The sequence below is a fragment of the Loxodonta africana genome, chromosome 1 (genome assembly GCF_030014295.1).
Source record: "Loxodonta africana isolate mLoxAfr1 chromosome 1, mLoxAfr1.hap2, whole genome shotgun sequence".
NCBI classification, from domain to species: Eukaryota; Metazoa; Chordata; class Mammalia; order Proboscidea; family Elephantidae; genus Loxodonta; species Loxodonta africana.
Genome location: NC_087342.1, coordinates 109556140 through 109562139, shown reverse-complemented (window position 1 = coordinate 109562139; position 6000 = coordinate 109556140). Strand labels below are relative to the sequence as shown.

The window sequence follows — 6000 nt, the reverse complement described above, 5'->3', positions numbered from 1 at the left end:
AGATAACTATAGATATATGTAACCCATATAAAGTCTTGTTGCCTTGGCAGCCAGTCTCAGCAAAGTGACACAAATAACAACAGCAGCAGCAACAAAGGAGTAATCTGGTATCAAAATAATCGAAAAGTAATTTTAATACTTACTATAATCCCTTAAAATGTCAAAATAAGTATACATTCATGATGTGTAACTGGCAACTGGTACTATATATGCCAAGCATTGTGCCAGGTGCTTTACATGTATTAACTCATTTACTCCTCCCATTAAATACTGCCTTTTTCTACTTTTCAAAATTTTTACAATGAACATATTACTTCCATAACCAGAAAATTTTATTTGTAAAACTATACTTACAAAAATAGATTCTATGGAGATAAAAACCACCAGGATGGTGAAGTCTAGGAGCTACTCCAAGTAGGATTTTGTTTAAGGAACCGAGAATGTTTAACCTGGTAAAGGGGGCTGGGAGTGGGTAAGACATGAAGGCCATCTTCACATATTTGAAAGACAACCAACTGGAAGAGAAATTGGTCTTGGCATCTTTGGTTTCAAAAAGTAAGCGAGAACCTAGAGAAAATTCTACAGAGGCAAGTTTAATAAGGACGTGCTTTCAATAATTCTATTCAAAAACATGATTCATCTAAATCAATGAATATTTATACATTTATGTATTCAGTAGAAGTGGCTCAGTGGTTAAGTGCTGGGCTGCTAACTGAAAAGTCGGCAGTTTGAACTCACCAGCAGCTCCAAAGGAGAAAAGACCTGGCAATTTGCTCCAGTAAAGACTACAGCTTAGGAAACCCTATGGGGCTGTTTGTAACATGGGGTCACTATGAGTTGGAATCAACTAGATGGAGCACAACAGAAAGAAGCGCGAAGCTCTACCTCTTCTGTTAAAAAAAAAAGAAAAAAACTTTTTTTTTTCTGTTAAAGCAAACAAAAATATGTCAACCTTGGAAAAAGCAATGTGGCGTATGGATTATTTCAAGGCAATTTTAACACTGTTAGGAAACCCAAAAGTGATAAAAAGGAAAAAGTCTATTTATGTTGCAATTAGAAAAGTGACAACACAAAAATTATTTAAATCTGTTGATTCATTTCCACACTCAGGTTGGGTTTGCACCTGCCCCCCCTTCTTCTTTCCATTCCCCCCACTTTCCCTATTATGATCTTCTGCATTCCTGACATTCTCTTGCCCTCACACATCTCAGCCCCGTCCATATCTGTGCCACCCCTAAGGCACACGCATCCTCCCGCTCTGAACCGCTTTATTTTCTGAAGCAGAGACTTCCACCGGGGTTAACTTTGTTTAGTAACAGACCTGGATTCTGTTTCACCTTCAGCCGTTTGCTGTGAGATATCAGCCTCCCACTTCTTGTGTCACGGGCTATGACACAATAGGAGTCCTTGAAGCCCGAGCCCGACTGTCCCCAAGTCTGGTGGCTGCAAATCCCGGAGAGTCTGTGAAGCGCGCGCAGGGCACCTTCAGCCGCGTGGGCAGGGCTGGGAGCCGGGCTTCAGCCAGAGGGCGCCAGAGCACAGCCCGCGCAGACTCCCAGGAGGACCCACCAGAGGCTTCCCGACCTCTCAGTTAGCCCGAGTTGGGTGGCTCAGTCACCTTGTAAGAAGAGTCTCTCTCCCAGCACCCTCACCCTCAGTTTGGCTCTCTGTCCGTTTGTTCTTTGCTATCAGTGTCCAGTCAACCTTAGCTTCAGAATCAGCCCCTCCCCACCCCGACCCTCAAGCAGGCCCCTAACCCGGGCGTGATCCCAAGGAGCCCTCTCTTCGCTGAAGCCCCAACCCCTGCCTCCTCGGTCGGGTCCCAGAGGATCCTAGCCCCCTCCCTGGCACCTGGAGTAGAAAGGAGGGGTTGTGGGGCCGAAAGCACGATGGGAGTCGGGAGGGGAGTGGGTCGGGGACCCGGAAGGGCGTTGGGTCAGGGGGGAGGAGATGAGAGGAGGCCAGCCAGGGGCTTTTGCTTTCCTGGGGTCTGATTGGAGGTTGGCCCGATGAGTCGGAGCTGGGGGCGCGCCCATCTCCGCTAGCTCCTGTGAGAGCCGCTGGCTCGGCCCCTCCCCGGAGCCGCTTTGTCCCGGGTGACGGCGGCCGAGGTTGCGGGGAGGAGCGGGCAGCAGAAGCCTTAGACCCACGGACCGGCGGACCGGGAGACCGGGAGGCGGGGCGCGCAGCGCACGGCACCGCGCCCGCCCCCACGCGCGCTCGCACCGGCGGGCAGGTGAGCAGGCAGCGCCGCGCCCGCAGTCGCCAGCCCCCGCGGACCGTCCGAGCCACCGCCTCCGCCGGCGCATCACGGACGCCCAGCAGGTCGGTTATGTAACCGCGCCAGCCCGGCCGGCCCCTGCACCCTGTCCCGCCCCGGCTGCGGGCGGCGCCCTGGCGGTGCCGGGGGACAGCGGCAGGCGGCTGGAGAGCGCGGCCGTGTTTGGGGGCTGGGCAGGGGGAGGAGGGGGGTATTCTTGGTCAAGTTGTCAGTTCCCGAGAGGACAGTGAGGACGGAGGTCTCCCTTGACCCGCCCATCTAGAGGGCGCGGGTCTGAAGGAGCCCCTGGCCACATTCGGAGTGGCGGAAGGGTTCAGCTTCCCAGTAGCAGCAGGTGTATAAGTGGAGGAGCGAGAATGACGCGGTGTGATTCTCAGGACGGAGACTTGAAGAGGGGTTAGGGGAGGTGCACTGGACGCGGGGAGAAACCAGAAACAGGAAAAAAGGTGCTTTCCCAGTGCTTAGGGGAAAGTGCTGGGGAAGGGGGTAAGCGCTTTCAGGCACAGCGGGCTGGGAATTGTCCTGCCAGGGATTAGCGGGCTTGGGTCATCTAAAAATAACTTCAAGTTTGAAAAGTGAAATGGACGGGAGAGCGGTGTGTAGGGTTCGTCCTGCCTGTGGGATGCTTCGCCCTAGAAGTCGCGGGAGGGAGCAGGCAAATCGTAGCCGCCTATCCCGAGGCTGCCTCCCAGTCTCACTGGTTTCCAGGGCGCCTCGGCTTGACTTTTAGTTAACGATTTGTTCTCCAAGGCGCTACTGCCTTCTTATCCCAAAATGATTTATGTAGAGTACATGTTTTGAATCTTTACATTGAGATAAAGGTGTTAAATGGACGTCTAAAGCGTAGTCTGTGAAGACATCCTTTTCTTTGCTAAGTCTCCTTTAAGTAAGAAGGAAAGTTTCTGGGGCTCCTTTTAAACATACAGTTGGAGATAAAAGGATGTTAAAGCATTCCAGCCCACCCTTCTCCCTCATTTCAGCCAGAATCCGACATAAATCATCCCAGAGAGGGGATGCTTTAGGAAAAATTGGACGTTCTGGATAGTGCGACTCAACTTTCACGCCTCCACCCTTCTCCTTTACATCAAGGTCAAGACACAAAAGGTAGGGCACTGCTTGCTGACTGGCCTTCTCCATTCTGGGGGCACCATGAAGTTGGAAGTGCACAGAAACTGGAAAGGATCAAGAAGCAGATCAGCATGGCTGGATCAAGGCAAAGGCTTAGACATTTGGCTGCTTTTCAGAGTCTACTCATTGATTTTCTTTAGCCTTAGAGTTCTTAGATAAGTAGGATCAGTCACTGAGTTCAATTAGTCTGAAATGTGAGTTGCACTTTGCTTTCAAATCCACTGCAAATCAGATCGGCATTTATTGAGCATCTGCTGCCCTTTTTTACTGCCCAGGTCCAGTCCATAGCAGTTTGTCAGGGAAAAGTGTCCTCAACTAAAGCTACAGGATTCCAGGAACACTCAAAACGCTTTGTGTGTGCAGGTCCTGCAGAGTGCATCTGAAATCTGGGAGGATGTGGTTCTCTCTCCAGTGACGAATGTTTAACAGACATAAGTGGGAACTTGAGAACTTTGTCATTTACAAGTACTCATCTCACTCATTTAAAAACTGCTTGCATAATCATTTGTAGATAGCCATATGTAGATGGTCATATGTATTGCCGAAATTAGCTTTCTCTTCATTTAGACCAACTTTGACATTCACTGAGGTCTGATTTTCCTATTCCTTTTATTTTCCATGCCATCCACTCATTAGTTTATTCAACAGGTATGTATTAAGCCACTACTGTGTGCTAGGCAGGCCCCGTACCAGAGGCTAAAAGAGTGGGGCTGATGCCTCTCAGAACTCAAACTAGCAGAAAAGAAGCATGAGAAAAGAAATGATAATGATTCAGGGTGATGAGTGTTTCACGGGGATAGAAACAAGTGGGGGGAAGGTGGAGGGAATCTGGAAGGGTTTGCAGAGGAGTTCACGAGCAGACTGGACCTCAGGAGGCAGAATAGTTCTCTAGAGAAGGGGATTAGGCATTCCATGTGGAAGGAACAGCAGAAGCATACTGCAGAAGGGTCATATTCAAAGAAATCTAGGTGTCCTGAGGTTGGGGGTGGGGGGCGGTGACAGGAGAGTTTCGGGAGGCTTCAATGAGCCGAAGAGAAGAAATCATGCAGCCTTTATGGGAGAAATGATTTAATCTAGTTTGTGGTTCATAAAGGTGAATTTGGAGGTGGTAAGGAGGTTGGTGTTAATGAGGAATGAGCTCAGATTTTAGACTCTTAGAGTAGTAGAGGCAGAACATGAAGTGTGCCTGAGGAAGGAAAGCGGGGAGAGAGCTACTGGAGAGTTATTTCAAAGGGAGAATCAATGGCACTTGGTCACCAAGTGGGTGGAGTATGGAAATGAGGGCTTAGATTATCTAGATGGATGGCAGGCTTTTAAGTGAGTTAGGGAGTAAATGAGAAGGGGCATGGTTTGAGCAAGATGAGGAGTTTTGTTTTGAATATCCAAATGAAAATGCTCAGTGGGCACTTTTATTTTCAAAGGTAGGTTCATTCCTGATGTTATCCTTCTGCTGCCCTTGCTCACTTCATTCCTGAGACTGTGCAGGATTGCCTTTTGAGAAGAAGGTGATTTTGATAGCAAAAAATTGTTTCTACTTTCAACCCCAAAAGCCAAAGTATTAACTCTCAGTTACTGGAACTGCTTAGTAGTAGTAATAATAATAATTATAATGAATAATGTCTAACATTTATTGAGTGCTTACTGTGTGCTAGACACAAAGAATTCAGAGCTCCACATGGATTATCACATTTGATCCTCATGATAATTTATGAGGCAGGCACTGTTGTTACTCTTACATAGTTGGCAAGAAAATGAAGGCAAAGAGAGTGTACCTTGTCTCTGGCACACAGTTAGAGGTACACCCAGGGTTCGAGTCCATGCAGTCTGACCTGTACTCTAAATCACTCATGTGAATTAATAACATTTAAATAATCACTGTGTGTGCTTTTTACCCTTTGCTTGAATATTTGCGGGTAATGCCATACAAGAGTGGGTAGTAACTGAGAGTCAGGAGTCCTGGCTCTCATCTGGGCTTTGTACCTTATTTGCTGTGTGATCTTTGCAAAGTCACGTCCCCTGTCTGGGTTTTAGTTATTTTTAATCTGTATATTGATGGGGGAGGAGGTTGACTAGGTGGCCTGAGGAATCCTGGCATTCTGATGCCCTGCTGTCCTATCTCAGTTCTACTACTGATGTGGGTTACTGATGTGCCTGCCTGCCCACTTTTAGAATAGGAATACTTCTAAAAGGATTAACTCAAGCAGTGGCCTATCCTTAACAGCTTGATATGAACTAGTATCTATTGGGGGTGCCTGATGTAGGGGAACCCATTTCAGGAAAGAAAACCCTGGATAGGCACTGAAATGTGGGAATACACCATAGTCACTATGGGACTTAGTGTCCTTTTCAAAATGGGAGATTAATACACATTATAACCTTGTGGGAATTGAAACATATAACATAAATCAGGCATTGCACAGTTCTGCCTCATTGAAGGTGCTCAGTAAATGGGTATCTTCAACCCCTGCCCCCAGGGTCACAGACTTGCAGAAAGGGAAGATAGAGTGTTTCTGAAGACAAATTTCTCCTACATCATAGTTCAGTAAGCACCACTCATTAGTTGGACATTATCTATCTAGAATGAAGTTGTC

The 6000-nt window shown here is 47.7% G+C and overlaps 1 protein-coding gene across 2 annotated transcripts in view; it reads left to right on the top strand.

The window, feature by feature from the left end:
- The first annotated feature begins 2137 nt into the window (after positions 1-2137).
- The window catches only part of RCAN2 (regulator of calcineurin 2), a 345573-nt gene continuing 341710 nt past the window's right edge, over positions 2138-6000 (top strand). The window contains exon 1 of one of the 2 annotated variants that reach the window (XM_010587302.3): positions 2138-2325. The gene's annotated coding sequence lies outside the window, so the exon portion shown is untranslated. Of the gene's footprint in view, positions 2326-3279; positions 3386-6000 lie in introns of those variants that run through there. The other variant, XM_064286929.1, reaches the window with a different exon arrangement.